Below are 19,796 nucleotides of genomic sequence, written 5' to 3' on the forward strand. Positions count from 1 at the left end.
GAGGAAAGTTTCCAACCGATTTATCATACACAAACGGCAGTTTTTAACAATACCACCACTTGCAAAGTAGGTTAGAAACAAGATTAATAATGTGGCTCACGCAGCATATGTTCGCTTTATCGTGCAACAACAAAGCTATTGACTGTGGATGGTGTCGTCAGAATGGAAATAATGAAGTCACTGTAAGGAAGTCGCTAATTTTGGCACTTATCTTGAATGGATTTCCACGTAGATTTCATCGAAGTTGTTATGGCTCATCTTGTGGATTCTAGAGTGATTCCACTTTGACTGCTAGAAGGTCCAGATCTGTATTTTAGCAATATTTGAAGAACTAACTAATGCGTTTTTCAGGAAATTCTTAATGATCAAACAATCCCAGATCAGAGCAATGATATGGTAGAAATAATTTTTGAATTGGTGGTCACGATCCACATTTTTACTAAACTTCTTGTAAATTCACATATACTTCTTCTTAATTCTCACATCATCAAGAAAACAGTTTTGTATCAATCTTAATATATTAAATTTCCACTTTAACCAAACACAAGACTTGACTGTTCTTTTACAAAGCGAAATAACAACTTAACTTCTGCAAAGTGAAACAAAGACTGCTCTGTGCACATTCGCTCCAAAACGGTTACAAGTAAGTCAAAGATTATGGCAGTCTCACAGAAATGAATACACACAAGGACCATATCACTGTAATATATCGATACATCGAAGTACCTATACATTAATAAAACCAAATATGAATATTGTCACAAAATTATGTCTGTTACTTCACAGAAAAGTAGTACGATATTACTGGTAAAGAGAATTGGGGTTGGAGTCCAGTAATGATCACACAAATAAAGAACCATTACAAGTTGACCGACGTTGCCTGGCGAAACTTTGTTGTGATGCCTTGCGTAAGGAGGAGAAATGCGTACCAACACGTTTCCGACTTTGATGAAGGTCGGATTGTAGTCTGTCGCGATTGGCGTTTATCGTATCACGGCATTGCTGCTCCCGTTGGTCGAGATTCAATGACTGTTACCAGAATATGGCATCTGTGGGTTCAGGAGGGTAAAACAGAACGCCGTGCTCGATCCGAACGGCCTCGTATCACTAGCAGTCGAGATGACAGGCAGCCTATCCACATGGCTGTAACGGATCGTGCAGCCACATCTCGATCCCTGAGTCAACAGATGGGGACGTTTGAAAGACAACAACCATCTGCACGAACAGTTCGGCGACGTTTGCAGCAGCAGGGACTATCAGCTCGGAGACCATGTCTGCGGTTACCCTTGACGCTGCATCACAGACAGGAACGCAAGTAATGGTGTACTCAACGGCGAACCTGTGTGCACGAATGGCAAAACGTCACATTTTCGGATGAATCCAGGTTCTGTTTACAGTATCATGACGGTCGCATCCGTGTTTGGTGACATCACGGTGAACGCACATTGGAAGCGTGTATTCGTCATCACCATACTGGCGTATGACCCGGCGTGATGTTATGGGGTACCATTGGTTACATGTCTCGGTCACCTCTTGTTCACATTGACGGCACTTTGAACAATGGACGTTACATTTCAGATGTGTAACGACACGTGGCTCTACCCTTCATTCGATCCCTGCGAAACCATACATTTCAGCAGGATAATGCACGACAGCATGTTGCAGGTCCTGTATGGGCCTTTCTGGATACAGAAAATGTTCGACTACTGCTCTGGCAAGCACATTCTCCATATCTCTCGCCAACTGAAAACGTCTGGTCAATGGTGGCCGAGCAACTGGCTCGTCAAAATACGCCAGTCGCTACTCTTGATGAAATGTGGTATCGTGTTGAAGCTGCTTGGGCAACTGTCCCTGTACACGCCATCCAAGCTCTGTTTGACTTAATGCCTAGATGTATGAAGGCCATCATTACGGCCAGAGGTGGTTGTTCTGGGTACTGATTTCTCAGGATCTATGCACCAAAATTGCGTGAAAATGTAATCACATGTCAGTTCTAGTATAATATATTTCTCCAATGAATACCCGTTTATCGTCTGCATTTCTTCTTGGTGTAGCAATTTTAATCGCCAGTAGTGTATATTAGCGTGATGTTTCCTAAGACTACTTAATTTTTTACTAGAAATATATGCACAGTTGCGAATTTATTGTTGACATACGAAAATTTGTGCTGGAGTGAGATATTAACGCGGATTTTCCGTTTTACATAACCACTTTGGCTGTCCATGCACGCTTCCAGGACCGACCCAAACCTTCAGATGTCACTGTGTGTCCACGTCCTGTTTTCGGACAATCCGTGTGATCCCCACGCAGGAAGAGACCTACTTGTTATTATAATTAATCTATTTTATCTCCGCCAATGATCACACAACTTCGATCACCAATGATCATCTTCAGATCTGTTATATACGAGGCCTGTTCAGAAAGTAAGCTCCGATTGATTGCCAAATTGAAACCACAGTGAACATCAGAAATGTTTTAATTGTAACAATTAGCTACACCTTTCAGCTACTTCTCTACGTAGTCGCCGTTCTGACTTAGACTTTTGTCATAGCGTTGTACCAACCTTTCAATAGCCTCATCATAGAAGGCAGCCGCCAGTGCTTTCCGCCAATTCTCCACGCTGGCCTACACCTAGCTGTCTGTGTCAAAATGTTGTCTTCAAAGACAGCGGTTCATGTGACCAGAGATGAAACTCAGGGGGAGACAATTGCGGACTGTATTGTGGGTAATCTAACATTTCCATTTGAAAACGATGCAGGAGCATCTTCATTGCCCCTGCAGAATGCGGCTGAGAATTGTCTTGAAGAAGAACCAGCACGACAGTTATGTAATGTTAGCTGCATAGCTTCAGGCGAAATTTCTCACCAGGCCCTCGTACTTGGCGGCAGACACTATTTTCTAGACATCTTTACGCACTCACTGCGAGCTCAGAAATGAGAAGAGCGACGTGATGCTAACTGGGGTTATACTAGAGACACTACCCAACACATCTGTGCAAAGCTTTATCGGATTTTCATAGTCGTTTCCATTTCGCGACCGATCGGAGCTTACTTTCTGAACGCCCCTCGTAACATGTCCTAATATTATGACAGAAACAGGAAGAAAGGTTTCATATGGATATCGACTAATGAAATCTTCAACAACTGCGATTTTCGACATGAGGCAACGACTGTACGAAAATATGTCGAGTTGCCGATCATTTATTATTGTCACGGCTTTTCTCTAGGCAAGTAAATAAAGCACCAGAGATAAAATTAGTACACACCTTTAGCAGTTTCCAGTTCACTTATGATTTATTATTGCAACAATGCATATGGAGAACAAGAAACGGTTACATTATTACTGATTAATAGCACAAGCGTCACCAGGTATCAAACCACGCTGAAACACCAATATTAGTACGTGATGTAGCCTCCAGGTCGACAGTGCAGGTACTGACTCTTGCATCCTGTCGATCGTGCAGACGACGAATTCTGTCCACGCCTACTGAACCTGTTCACGTAGTTCTGTAAGAGTTGTTGGCTGGTTGATAAAATGCACGACTCACTTCTCGTCCCATTACATCCTGCACGTGCTCCAATGGAGACAAGTCCTGAGTAGGTTATGGTCACGGAAGTTTCTGCACGTCTTGCACAGTAAGTTGAGTTTCGCGGGAAGTGTATGGGCAAGCATTATCCGGTTACAAGAACGACAAAGTACGGGTCTAAGAATATTCTGCACGAACCGGGCGCGGGTTAGCGTCCCTCTATGAACACCGAAGGTGAACGATAGTTGTAGCTTATCGCACCCCAGATCGTAAGGCCTAATTTTTCTTTCTTCTGGCAGTTTATCATTGTACTAGCTTCAGTGTCTGTGTTCAACGGACTACTATGCATTGTACTCCAGACAAGCATGCACGTCTGAAGGACATTGCATACTAGACCATTAAACACACAGTAAACAGTAATTAGTTTTTTGTGCATTGTCCTGATGTAGAAATTACTAAGTAGAAGAAGTGATAGTAAATTGCTACATATGTTAGGAAATAGTTTCGATGATGGTAGAAGGAAATGTGAAGGGGAAAAATAGTAGAAAAAGTCAGAGATTAGAACGTACACAACCATTAACGGAGGACACTGAGTGGAAGTGCTATTACGAAATTAAGCGATATCAGACGATATAGTGGTGGGCTGCATCAAAGTAGTGAGAAAACTGATATAGATTAAACTCTCTGACGATGCTACAAAAAAATGGTTCAAATGGCTCTGATCACTGTGAGACTTAACATCTGAGGTCATCAGTCCACTAGAACTTAGAACTACTTAAAGCTAACTAACCTAAGGACATCACACACATCCATGCCCGGGGCATTCAGGATTCGAACCTGCGACCGTAGAATGTTACAAACTTTCATGGTTGATGGAGAAGAGTAAATGTAACAATCTGGTTATGGACGCTGTCCCGGAAACACCCGAGTCATAAATCAAAAGGTAAAATCATTCTGATGTCTCTAACAGTGGAATACATGTATCGGTACTGTTGATGCCAAGACTGTAGGGTAGGCACCTTTCAGAGATGGTAGTATAGACCAAAACAAGAACAAAATTCTAGTAAACATGGACACTGAAATGGGTACCTTAAGAGCAATGGGAACTTCTTCATATCTTCGATACTGTGAAAAGCAACTCTTCTACTATATGCACATAAATTGTGGGTTGCACATATTTTAATTTCTGCGAAACTAGTAATTGAATTTCGAAGAGTGGAACGCCGCTGAATTTGTCTCTTTTAGAGCTATGATACTATCAGCGAAACTGTAGCAGTCCATTTCTAAAAAATGAAGTTCTTGCCGGTATCTCTGTAATGAATATAGGTGTGAAAAGAGGCTATATGTCGTTTAGTGCCGGCCGCTATCACCGAGCGGTTCTAGGCGCTTCAGTCTGAAACCGCGCTACCGCTACGGTCGCAGGTTCGAATCCTGGCTCGGGCGTGGATGTGTGTGATGTCCTTAGGTTAGTTAGGTTTAAGTAGTTCTAAGTTATAGGGGACTGATGACCTAGGATGTCAAGTCCCATAGAGTTCAGATCCATTTGAACCATTTTTGTCGTTTAATGAGGATCTTTTCTCAATTCATGGAAACTGATTTATGATATCGCAGATGGCTGCAAAAATATCTGCGTTGTACAGTATCACTTAGTCACTCTACATACTAGTATTAATACATATTCAATAACTGACCTTTATTATCAGGTTGCCTGTCTCCAGAAACATGGAAAACTTCATGACGAAACCTGGTATATTATTATTGCATATTACTCAAAATTTATCGGTAATCGACTAATTTTGACGTAAACTTATATAAACCACGATAGTTTCCTTTAAATTCATGATAATAGCTGGATTAACAAACAAGCCATCAAAGACATCACTTTCGTCCATCTGTTCGAAGTACCTGGTACCCAGAACTATTTTCATATTTATCGCACTCCACTCCATTTCAGCTTAAATACCTGCCATGATTTTGCGTGTATTTTCTGTAGTATCAGCTGGTATTAGCTTTAAGCAATGCATCTCTTTCCTTGGATTTTGCGTTTATTCACATTTACGATTATTTTAAAATGCAGTCGTCGAGCTTTTATGAGACTGGAATAAGGGCCAGAAACAGGAATCGAGGTCTCATATGGGTGCACACTACTGAAATCATCAACAATTGCGCTTTTCAACATTTGACAAGACATTACGAAAAAAGGCGAGTTGCCGATCTGTTAGCAATGCTGCGTGCTGCACAGCTATTCCAAAATTGTTATGGATTCTTTCATTGAATTGGCATGGTAAAAATCAAATTCCCGTTGATGCTTGCTACTCGTGAGCGCTAGGCCTCGAGGCAAAGTCGTCTTTCTTTTCTACTTTCAGCCGACACCAGTATAAAGACAACTAAATACTCTACACCGACTCATGAGAGACATATACAGTGGAAAAATATCATATATGTAACACACAGTTCTCAAACACTACGAAAGAGACAACACCTCTTTTGTCTTTCAATTGCTACGAGACGTCATAAAACAGGCATTATATTCACTTTACATCTCATACTTAACGTTGTTTATCACACTGTGAAATGTTGAGCTTCATTGTAGCATTTGTTTATAATACTAACCTTAGTCAGCGTTATAGCTTCCACATGAAAAAGCACCTAAATAACCTACACGGCTCGGTACTGATAACTCGAGACCTGACTACTGCTTCTGTAGCAATGAAACTACTTGTTTTTATATTTATGTACCAGAATTTTGTGTATGATGTTTTGTGACATTAGTGTATTTAGGTCACATGTGCTCTAAGATCTCCGATGGACTCTGAATCACATTAGCGACGAGCCTCCCGCTCCTCTGAGAGCCTAATTTCGCGCAAAGTTAGGAAGACTCAGGGAACTTTAGCAATCTCTTTTGACTAGGAAACATCCTTTGAGAGGGACTCTTCAAAGATGTTGCACAGCTCTAAAACGTATGCTAAAGCTCTCTCTCTATGCTCTTCAACCCAACTTCAGATCCGATATGAGTTTGCACGTTCGCTGAACTGCTGCATCACCTGACCAAATAATTAATATAAAATGTAGCTTCCGAGCTCCTTCTTCAAAGAGTATTGAAATCACCATAAGATTTAATGAAGAGCAAAAACCAATTGATTACTCTTCTTGATAGAATGCATTGCGAACGAAATAGGAATGGGGAACTCTGGTCAGTTCGTTCGATTAGTTGCAATAATTATTCAGGGAAACCAAATACCAAACTAAGCTGTCTACCAATTTCCTCGTCAACTATAAGCACCTCAGGAAGTTAGTAGCTATAATGGTTCTCATTGAGATGTAGGAAAGAACAATAGAACATTGAACAGAAGTTACACGTCATAGACCATTTCAGCGGTCTGCAACAATCATATAATGGACAGAACGGAATCCTACTGCCACAAGCAAGGTGAACACTGTTAATTTACATAGGTGAACAGCAGATGGTAGGTTGTCGGATAGTGAAGAAATACTGGATAGTGAAAAAGGAACAGGAAAACATTAGTGGTGTCGGGTAAGACAATCTTTTTTTATAAAAACCTCGTTGCAGTATAGTATCACGAATTTAAATGAAATAAAATAAAGACGGTTTCGATTAGTTTACATACTAAACACTTCCTGCACTGTACCGCATGACTTATGGTTCGCGTCTATGTCCTCAGCACGTATCAGTTGATTCCAGCGATTGTAATTCGAGAGAGAATATTATGCAACACCAGTGACAGACACCAAAAGTAATGTAAACGTATCTGGAAACTAAATTTTGACTTTATTTGTCTCATTTGTTCATGGAAGAGCAATCCTTAAATCCTCTGCTCATCGACTATCCATTTGTCTTGGAAGTATTCAAAGATTTATGCTGAGTCCAGCCTCTTCTCAAAATTGTTACAAATAATATTGCAATGTATCTGTAAAAAAGGACTCCAAGACTTATGGAGGACGAAGAAGGGAGATGGGGGCACGAGGGCGTTTTGATATCAAATTGATATGCAAATTAATTAGATTGATCAATTAATTACCTCCAAATCATGCCCACCTCCACCACCGGATGACGTCAGGTGTTTTTGTCAGCATGTGCGTGGGTCCCGACCCTCACACTTCTTCCCACCTTCCCCCTCCCCCTCCCGCCTACCCTATTGGCGGGAATTTCGAATTTTGGTGGGAATTTCTAATTATGATGGGAATTTGTCCCAGAGCAGTGCTGAAGTCCCCCCCCCCCATCGGGAATTGGCGGGAAATTAAAAATGGCAGGGCCCTTTCTGGGACTCAAACCCTTCTCCTTCTGGACAGAAAGGCGAAGTTCATCCCCCTAACACAGTAATACCACCAGAGACGCTTGGAATTGGAGGGAAATTAAAAATGGTTGAGCACTTTCTGGGACTGGAATGCCGGTCTCTCGGGACTGAAAGCCCGACTGCACCCCCCAAAACATGCAAACATCCCAGATGCAGGAGAGGAAGGTTGGGATAGTGTACTTAATTTATTTTGGTTGGAAAATTGAAGTAAAGATCGATCTCAGTTATGTAAACAACTAATTAATTGTGCAGATCGGCTCTAATTACACAAATATATGCATAGCGATACAGAAGGACTGCCTAAAAGCGCAATACAGCTCAAAAATTGACGATGCCATACAACTGGTGTTATCTTGCTGGGAAAAAATTTCCAAAACCACTCGAAACTAGTGGCAGGTGCACTCAGCTTCTACCCTTCACGTAAAAGCTGGTGGGAAATATATTCAACTGTAGAGATGCTGGTGTTGGACAGAGAGGAGTTTAACATATGTATTACGTGCAAGAATACAGCTGAGGACTGTATCTATGACTGTTTGATGACAAGAGTCACTACTGACGTCTGTTCGACAATCACCCTGCAGCCCAGATAATCGAAGTCAATACATGTGATGGAAAAAATGCATCACTGTTCTAATTAAACTTCGAAATTGTTGTGAAGAATCCAGCACTTATAATCAACAGGCCATAATGCAACACCTGTACTGGGAATTGGGTACAAATCATCATAGTAACACTACTAACTCAGAAACCGACCCAGAAGATTGCAAAGGAGCAGCAGTTGCAACTGTGTCCTCCTCAATGGGTGCTCACGAACTGACCGCCTTCTTCTTCGACTCCTCATTCCCCATATCTCCTTGCCTCTCCTCGCCATAAGTATGGATAGAGGCCTCTTCTATCTCGCCACTGGTGGTCAACAATGAGATCCTTCTGGTGGCATTAATATACTGTGTCGAGTCTGTGGAAATCAGTCACATATAGACAAACGACAAGAACAAGACGCTTTGTGCAATCTGTTAAATGTATTTTTCGGAAAGACTGGAGCCTCCCCCCCCCCCTCCCCATGGAACAACAGGAAGCCCTCTGCCTAAACCAACCACAGACTCCACCTTATCCGAGAGCACAGTCTTGCTTGGCTGCAGCAGCCTGTAGGGTTTGGCAAGAGCTCATGGTCTCGTTGAGGCGATGGCCCCTCGCCAACACAAAAGGAAAATTTCGTGGCACAGCCACACTCCACAGGAACACAATCGCGGCAGTATTAAATCTCTTTCCACGAAAATAAGTTCAGTCCATTTTCTTTCAGTTTATGAGCAAACTCGCTATAGCTTTTACTTGCGAATGCAGGATACAATTTGCATTTTTTTTCTTTTTTTGCGACATTCAAAGAAGCGCACCGTTGCTATTATTTATCTTTCACTATTTTGCTGTGGAAACTACTAATCACGGCAGAATGTCCTCGTTATTTCGAAACTGTAAAGAAAAAGCGAGAACAGAAACTCCAATGAAAAGACTTCTAAATTAAGCAATTTCTTCCAACTTGATGGGCAAATAACATGAAATGAGATTGTCACTCATGTTCAAATCAGTGTCTGTAAATAAACTGTCATGCTTGTGTGTATTACAACCATTTCAGACACATGCAATAACGTTAGAGAATACAATATTCCATGCCATTCGCTCATATGTCAGAAAACTCAAGATTTTACATTCAACAACAACAAGTTAAAATTCAAGAGTACATTGTTGTTTTGTATACTTGGGCTAATCCCACTTTACCAGTGGGAATCTATATCACACCTGCTTTTACGAAACAAATCATGAGAGCCTGTCTAGTAACAGAATCTCTTATAAGATTCCTCCAAGTCTCTCTCTCTCTCTCTTCCATTACATCAAAACCAATTGCCATCTGCGTGCTTACATATGACATTTTTGCTGCATAACTCCCCTCTATCGACATGTAACACATCCAGCTGTAACACATCCAAGCAGTGTACAACTACAGTCTTGTACATCACCATACAATTTGTTTTTATACCATGAGTTCGAGTATATTAACACATTTCGAGACTTTGGCTCTTACAGAAAGCTGAACATTGTATGGTGTAAACTATGCAGCTCCCACAACACATATGTCAGTAGAAATAAAATACAGAGGCGATCTTTCTCATTGACTAATATGTTGATGTCATCGCAACATATGGAAATTGGAAGAGTTTACCACATTGTAGGGCTTTTCCAGCAACTACCCACAGGTAAAGTTACACAGTTAATATTCTTTTTTACAGGGATGGGGTACTGGGAGTCTTAGTGTTCCATTCCAGAGGGCATTGTTCCCTCATTTTGCAGTCATGTACATGATCACCGGTCCAGGTTTGACCACTGCTGGAAGGTGCCATTGATGGGAAAGACACTGTCGAAAATGTATGTACCCACAATCTCTCCTCCTGTGTCAGTTGTGCACACCATTACTAGTAGTAGTAGAAACCATTTTGACGGATATGGCTGTCTCACTAGGAAATAGCGCAAATGAAAAGCGACATGAGCATTTTTCGACAGCTGATACATTGAGGTTCAATCCACACCCTGCTGCATGAAAATGCACATGAAGAAGCAGCAACTTCTTATGAGAGAGTAAGTCCTGGTCTAATGTTAGGTAGTTTTGCTCGTGAATAGGCAATATAGCAATTTCGTCCTAACACCACATCTCTCAAGTACATCTCTGTCACACTATTAAAGGTGATACATGTGACATCGGTCCACTCTCCTACAGAACACTCTACCGAATGGCTTAAGTCTGATAATTTCATTGATTCTTCCCCTTAATACTTAAAGAATAATACTGTCTGCGAGAATCAGCCATATTTCGGTAATTTATATATGCTGCCGCATGTGTGAGAACACAAATATGGATTGGGATAAATTTGTTATACCTGCATTAAATGGCGCCTCTGTGTAATACTTACATCGCCTTTGTTCTAGTATGTGTTACAACATAGTTTACTCAGGTAGGGGGAGTGTTGGATGTAAATGCAGCATAATTTTAAAGCTTTTCTTGGTCTTGAGTGGCCGTCTACCGCAAACTCACCTCAGTTCTCCGTATATCGCGGTACTTTTTCTCTTATTTTATGTATTCTCAGTCAGTGTAATTGATTTTGTAAGTTTTTCGCGATTTCACGTATTTCGTCGTATTTTCCTCAATTTTACATCTACATCTACATCTACATACATACTCCGCAATACACCATATGGTGCGTGGTGGAGGGTACCTCGTACCAAAACTAGCATCTTCTCTCCCTGTTCCAATCCCAAACAGAACAAGGGAAAAATGACTGCCTGTATGCCTCTGTACGAGCCCTAATTCCTCTTATCTTATCTTTGTGGTTTTTCCGCGAAATGTAACTTGGCGGCAATAAAATTGTACTGCAGTCAGCCTCAAATGCTGGTTCTCTAAATTTCCGCAGTATGACAATTTTACTTACTGCTCATCAATTTGTCGTAATTATACAACGTTTTCCTCGATTTCTACCTATTTTATGTCAACGTTTCATATTTTTGGAAATTCTTCTGGATGAATGTGGTCACACTGCCAGCATAACCTTGCGCTGTTTAATTTTATACACGGATATTTGCGTGTCCTATACAACAGCGTATTAAAAAATCCTAAGAATTCACCTCTTCCACATGATTAACATTCATGGATTTTGGATAGTAAGATCATAAAAGTATAGCAACACTTGCATCATATCTAGATGAGACTCTACGAGTGGTGCAAACTGCAAAGTCTTAGTCTGGAAACAAATCCATGTACTGCATGTCAGTACAGCGTGCTTGTATGCTGCTGAGTGGTACTTAAGTAAATAAATTAGGATGTATCTAGTTGTCTTGCCCGTTGGGCCCTATGTCTTTCCGAAATGGATTTCGAAGTTATCCATAAACCAGGCAAAAAACACACGAATGCAGACTGCCTAAGTCGGAAAATAGCACTTTTGGAAGCAACAGGCCGAGATACTGAGGACTGGAGAAAGGCACTAGATGAGGATACGGAATGCAAAAAATTCGCAACTCAAAAACAATTTTGCTTTGAAGATGGTGTATTATGCCTTAAAACAACATTTGGACAGCGAATTGTTGTTCCCCAACACCTTAGACAAGAAATAATGGCAGAGGCCCGCGATCATATCCTTGCAGGACACGATGGACAGCGGACAACCGAAAGACGTGTAGCAGAGCGATTTTGGTGGCAAACCAGATAGCAGGATGTTGCGCAGTACGTTCGTAATTGCATTGCGTGCGCACAACGAGCTGAACTTTCTCGTTTAAAAATACCCTTACAGAGGCTCCCCGAGGCTTCATGTCCATTTCAGATCTGCGGAGTGGATCTCTATGGGCCATTTCATAAAACACCTGCTGGTAATAAGTATGTTCTTACGATTATAGATCACTTTTCACGCTATCTAGCTATGGTGAGTCTCCCAGATCAGCAAGCAAATATAGTTGCCCAAGCTTTAGTTAACAACTGGATACTTAAATTTGGCGTACCTGAAGCTATTATCACAGATCAGGGATCTAACTTTATGTCTGAATTAATGAAACAGCTATGCCACTTACTAAAAATACGTAAATTAAGCACAACTCCGTTACAACCTCAATGCAACGGGCGCACAGAAAGAGTTCATCGGACAATTGGCAAGATGCTTATCTATTGTATTAACAAACAACATTCTTATTGGGATACGTATTTACCAATAATCGTGTCGGTATACAACGCCAAAACGCATGAAGCAACTGGCATGACACCTTATGAAGTGGTCTATGGGAGAAAAATGCCGTCCCCTTTTGATTTAATCAGGCAGAAAAACGGAAAAGTCGGAGAAACAGTAAGAGATTTCAGTCGAATGATGAAGGATGTATGGAAAAAGGTTCAAAAATCTAATACAAAGGATTTGGAACGACAGGAAAGATTAGGTAATGCCCAAGCTAAATATCCAAATTACAAAATCGGTCAGTGGGTGATGCTGTCAACCCCATACATTGCGAAAGGAAAAACGAAGAAATTTGTAACAAACTTCAGAGGTCCTTATCAAATTATTGAGATCACGTCACCAGTCAACGTTAAACTGCAACTGCCCACCCGAACTACCATCGTGCGTGCAAGTCGTTTAAAACCTTTTAAGGGCGCTCCAGATGTAATTCCTTCAACAATAGTGTGCTTTTCCGAAGAGTGGAGGAAGTTCCCGAAAAGGAAAAAGAGTGGGCACACCAGCACAACATACAGACATGGCACCATACAATCTTCGATCAAGGGTGCGAATGTCCTAGTTGAATCATAGTGGACTGTGGATAGTATCCAAATGTAAATAATTAATAAATGATAGTGGTTTATGTAAAAAAAAAGTTGAATGTAGAAACTTGCAGATCTTGTAGTTAACAATGTATTCCTTCTATTCTTTGTTTTTGTTTTTGTTTTTACTAGGTTGGTAGGTCCATAACCATGTTGTTTGCTTTTTCAGGTAACGCCTCTAGCATAATGGACAACTACATTGTGACTGTACTGCCCATCATAATTGCATTATTGCCTAATACCAACAACGGACTACAGATCAACCAGTTCATGAGTGGTGTAATTTTTGTAAAACAGGGTACTGTAATTCTGACTAACTACAAGTGGACTATTTCATTAGAGTATAATTTATGGGCCTTACGTAATGAACTTAAGAACCTTGAATTAGAATTTGATATGCTACATGAAAGGGCAAGTTCACCAGAGATTTTTGAAGAAATATCCAGTGAATTTAAAACATTACACTACTCATACGAACAGTTGAGAGGACAGTTGCGTCAGTTACAAGATATACTTCCGCAGACCGTTAAACGAGCTAAACGTGGATGGGTGGACGTAGGAGGTAAACTACTAAAGACCATTTTCGGTAAAGCGGATAACGAAGACATTAATCAGTTAAATAATTCATTGCAGAACATAGAGAGTACCGCGGAATTAAATAAAGGCAATATAGAATGGCACATGACAAGATTAAACGGATTGGAGCAAACAGTTTTTACTAATACCAAGGTCACCAGGAACATCACCCAGGAATTAAACGGTTATCTTCTAGCTACTACTGCTACGCTGAATAAAGACCTAAAAGTCGTACAAACAATGCTCGATATTGTGGATAAGAAACTTGCAGTAGGAAGATCGCTTAGGCTACTCACTGATCAAGTGAGAGATGCATGGCTAGCAGCAGAGGAATTAAAGGAAGCCATCCACTATGCAGTACAGGGACATTTGTCACCCACATTACTATCGCCGGTTACATTCATCTTATTATTAGTTAAAATTGAAAAGCAATTGCCAGATTCATTAAAGTTAATATTTCCTGCAGATAAGAAACATTTACCACAGTATTACCACTTAGCTACAGTACTAGTGGACACAGATAATGCAAGAATACGAGTTAGTATATCTTTCCAGGTTACAGATAAAATGGGTATATGACTGTTACAGAGTACACTCATTTCCGGTCAAATGGGGCAAGATAAATAAATTTGTACAGTTCTGAACACACCAAGTATTTTTAATCTCCCAAACAACCAATACGAGAACAGTAATGACAGCTTCGGAATTAAATAGTTGCATATCCGAACAAGTTATTATATGTCCATCTCGTGCAATCGGATTACATACCAATAGTTGTGAATCTCAATTATTTTTCGAACAATGTGACGCCACAAATTGCCCACGTGATATACTAACCTCCACATCATGTTTTTTCGAGCAAGTAGAAAATCACTGGTTATATGCAGTCAGTAATTCAACTGATATTTTTGCGCAATGTTACGAGAATGGTGTAGCTACAACATTACAACATTTTGAACTTCATGGAAGTGGGCTAATAATTAACGGCACGTTATGTTCAATCTCAGGAGCGAATTTTCATTTACCCGCAACAATCACTGGTACAACTACTGTTAATTCATCCTTCCCTCTTATTTATTGGCCAGCAAACGCCATGCAATCATTTCCTACACAAAACCTGTCCTACCTCAATGACTCCCTTGACAGTTCCCTTCTGAAGTCATTAGATATGTTCATAAACTCACAGCAAGGCAAAATTGATGCCAATGTTATGATGCAACATGTCTTAAACTTAAAAGGTGAACACAAAACTAAAATTATAATGCTAGGAACAGGTATATTTGGAACCTTTGTGTTGGCGTATCTGCTTTGTACAGTTTTCTTTTATTTAAGACGAAAACATAAGCAAAATAATAATATACCACTTCATCAAATCCCTGTTAATTGGATACCACACTCTTAACTGGTGTACCTCAGTGGTTACTTTTAAGCATTAGTGTATTAATTTTGTTTATTGTACTTCAGTCTTAATTAAACAGTCTCATGTTAAAATAAACAATACTGTAGAATAGATATTCTTGAATTAGTATACATGTGTTGCTATGTAATTTTCTAAGTGAAAAATCTATTTTTTGTTTATTCATTGTCATCAAGATTTGTTACACTTATTACAACGAATTATGTGTGAACTATGTGATTCATGAGCGTACAGTGCTTCAGTAAAGTGATGAAGTATTTTCAACATACTTAATGTGAAGCGTGTCTAATGTTCTAACTCGAGAGTTTTCATTGCTTGTGTTAGTGATTTTGGTGTGTGAAGAGTGGAGGAATGTTGAGTGGTAAATTCGAGGGCGAATTTCTCCGAAGGGTGGAGGAATGTTGAGTGGTAGTTAAGTAAATAAATTAGTGAAATCAGAGTGAAGTATAAATTAGAAAATAGATGAAAAACAGTTTGTTTTAGAAGAATTACACACTGGCAAACAGTGGGCAGAGCAGCAGAGCAGAAGAGACAATGACCGTGAAATCAGCAAATTCCACATAAGCAGACGCTGTCGTTTCAGCCATCAGGGCATCGCCCGACCGGCTCACGTGTTTCTCAGTTGTTACATGTGAGCAAAGGCCCTCGCCTACATTCCAAGAGCCAATGACCGACGTTAAGAAGATTCTTCGAGAAGCTTTTCAACGTGACAGAAGAGGCAATGACCATGAAGTCGTTCACCTCCAGTAAACTGAAGTGAATAAATAAGCGATACGAATTGGGCCCGAGAGACGAAGAAGACGAAGAAGATGAAGGAAGAAGTGAAGAGTAGCAGTTGTTTTCAGTCAGTTTTGGTGCTGAAGACCGTCATGCAAGAAGAGACTACATCACACACAGACGCACCAAGTCCGCCGCTGTAATGGAATAGCAAGCAGCAGCTTCGGCGCCAGAAGACAGAAGTTAAAAGGTATTTGAAGTCTGATTTTTACGTACCCGGGTGACTCGTGGGGACGGAAAGGAGACGGCCTCACATCAGCAGTCACCTGTGAGTTGGGATGAAGACCTAACAGCTGAAGACTGGCAAGCGGGAGTCCGTTGTTCGAGTCCGGGACACTGGTCTTCCCCCGCCGATCCGCTCCGCTGGCCGACGCACAACACACGCGGCCGCTTAGAGAAGAGAAACACTGGGACGCCACATCCAAGGTATCACCATCCGATGCATCTCCAGTCAACTGGACGAGACGGCGACACGAGATACACACTGCCACGCGTAATCAGACGCCGCCGCAAACGCAGCAGAAGGCTTCGCAAACGACACAGCTGCCGTTCTCCCAGCCAGAACATCGAGTAAGGAAACAGTTGTACGAAACTTGCAATAAAAGTTATCTTATGTAAAAACGCTGTTTCATTCTACCTCATACCCGAGCCAAAGAAGAACCCACCCTGCGCACATGATGTTAAGAGAGAAAAATTAATTTATTTAGTATGACTCAATTATTGACTTTCAAAATTCCTATTTAATGTTAAAGGTTGAAAATGTACAACTGGCATTAGAATTTCAGCACGCTTTATCTGCAGAAGAACAAACAATTAATCGAACAGAGGTCATTTCTACATCGCGTAACATAGGCAGTCATTCGACATTGTTCATCGATACGTATGTACACAATTATAATACACCAGACGAAGCTGACTATGATGTTATGTAGATGATTTGTGATAAATTAAAACAAAGCAGTGCAAATACAGACGTCGAACGTACTCAACTATGCAATATTTTTTTACAGCAAGCTCCAGTTTTTGACAACTTCCCTGGTACTGTGTCCGGTTTTATGTATGAATTTCAAGTTAAACAGCATGACACATTTAAAGCTAAAAATTATCCTGACAACAACAGCTGGTTATTATGTATTCCTGACGAGTTTGTTAACAAATTAATTTGGTATACTCATTTAAGTTACGCACATTATGGAGCCAGAAAATGTTTTCTTATACTGAGACAGAACTGTTATTTTGCCAACATGGAGAAACGTATTCGACGAGTTTAGCGTCATGTAAAATCTGCCAGAAAGCTAAATCAGACACGACTTCACATATTCCTCCGTTACATCCTATTGTACCCGTTAAATTGAGACACATGGGCGCTGTAGACATTTTTGGTCCGATTCCCAGATCTAATAGAGGTTTTTGTTTCATCTTTGTCGCTGTTGAACTCACTTCGAAATTTGTTACCTTCACTCCGATACGCAAAGCCACTGCTAAATCTGTTTCGAATGCATTTGTAAAACATTTTATATTTCATGTAGGACATGTATTGAAAGTAATTTCCGACAATGGACCACAGTTTCGATTTGAGATATGGACACATATGTTACGAGCTAGAAACATTTCTCCAATCTATATATCCAAGTATCACGCTTCTTCGAACCCTTGTGAACGACTAATGAAAGAAATTGGTAAACTATGTAGAATATACTGCCATAAGAAACATATTGATTGGTATACACACATACTCTCATTCCAGGATGTAATTAACTTGATATCAAATGAATCTACTATGCTATCTCCGACTGTTATATTGAAAAATGTTGAACCACCTAACAAAGTTTAAGAATTAGTATCCATTCCTACATCTCGTCGACTAAGCCACCATGAAGCAATTCACATTGCATTAAACGACATCAAACGTGCCGCAGAGCGCCGGAGACGACAGCAGAAACAGGTTTGTACACGCCGTGACTTTCACATAGGACAGAAGATATTAGTACGTACGCACTATTTATCCAACAGAGGAAAGAGTAGATGCAGTAAATTTGAGCTTCTATACGCAGGTCCATACAGAATTCGCAGCATTCCTCACCCCAATGTAGTACACATCGAAACTCTGAGAACCAGAAAAAGGGCAATCACCATATCTCCAATATTAAACCCTTTATTGAATGAACATACTTAATGATTTATCACACTGCAATGTCATTTCCTGATATTTATATGACTGCTTATGCAATTATATTTATGTGACTACTTACTGATAATGATCGTATTTTTTTCTTGGCAAGTGCCCGGCAAGTTAAGGTTAGCAGGTCGCTTTTCTTATCGTTAGACATCAGACCGTGCACATTTTCCATTTTTTTGTGTATGTATGATTGTTTTCCTATCGAAAGTAGAATTTATGTCTGTATGCACTATGTAATCTTTAAGATATAACAAACACCAGTTGACTTTGACATTTTTAATGATATCTCACATCTTGACTATTCTACATTTTTGCTACTACGTTATGGTACTGTGTGTACATTTTTTGCACTTGAAAACTGTCTGTTTTTGACATAATACGTTTTCTGTCATGCTATGTTATATGCTTAATTATATCACTAGAAACAAATTTTCATTTAATGGGTATATGATTTAAATGCAAGATATTAATTCATATACATTATTTTCAGAAAGCAATAACGTGTAAAAGAAATAAATTAAATAACCACAGTGGTTTACTATGAAATGGGAATTTCACCTTCGGAATGAACTAAAGAAAATGTGATAACTTGTCATGAAGAGTAAATGGATCAGAATTAACACGTATTAACCAGAATATACTATACACATCGTATGATAGCAGTCTTGACTAATTATTTTTCTTTCAGAATACGAGGTGATTATTGCAGGCTGTCAGATAGAACTACAGATGTTAATTTTAGTGATGATATATGCTAGAAATAAGAAACTATACTATGAATAGTTGTATGAAGTAAAGGGTAATATGAATGTGAATAATGAAGTGTCTATTTTTTGCAGATGATGATAAATGATGATGAATAGTTATATGAAGAATATGGTAATATGAATAATGAAGTTTTTGTTTGTAGGTGATGATAGTGATAAAGTCATGGTAATATGAATAACGAAGTTTTTCTTTGTAGGTGATGATAGTGATGAAGTTATGGTAATATGAATAATGAAGTTTTTCTTTGCAGATGATGATAATGATTTTTATATATTTACTGTCAGTTGAGAGATGCTATGTAGTTATTTAAGTATTTGTTGCAGTCCCTTTTGACAGTATGTCTTATGTCGCATAGTATAATGACTGAATGTTTGGGAAAGACAGCTACAGTACATACATATTAAGTACACGTTTCATTACCTGTTAATTCGAAGTTTACTACTTTTCAGCATAATATGCATTTTTTCTTTCAGGGCAATAATCTACTTTGTATATTTTCCAGGAGTAGCTTTTCATGATACTAATATGCTATAAGCACTTAATTATTAAATCTGTTCTATTACTTGCATTTTTTTACCAAGTTGTGTCCATCATTCATGAATGTGATCACATATACTGTACTTGTTTCATAACCTTGTTACTGCTGACTCGTGACAAATGATGTTATTAATCCTCATTTCCAGTAATAAGTCAAAAGCAAATATTTTAATGCCACAGCAATTAATTATCGATCCCAAGGCAATGCATAGCTAGCAAAAAAAAAAAAAAAACTTATTACCAGTATACAACTAAATAATGCTACCTGTTTAAGATATATATCTAGTCCTAAATATAATGCAAATTTCTCAGATGTATTGAATCCATTATATCTATGTATTATTGGACTAAACACCTTGACT

This window comes from Schistocerca nitens, chromosome 1 (assembly GCF_023898315.1).
Source record: "Schistocerca nitens isolate TAMUIC-IGC-003100 chromosome 1, iqSchNite1.1, whole genome shotgun sequence".
Taxonomy (NCBI): Eukaryota; Metazoa; Arthropoda; class Insecta; order Orthoptera; family Acrididae; genus Schistocerca; species Schistocerca nitens.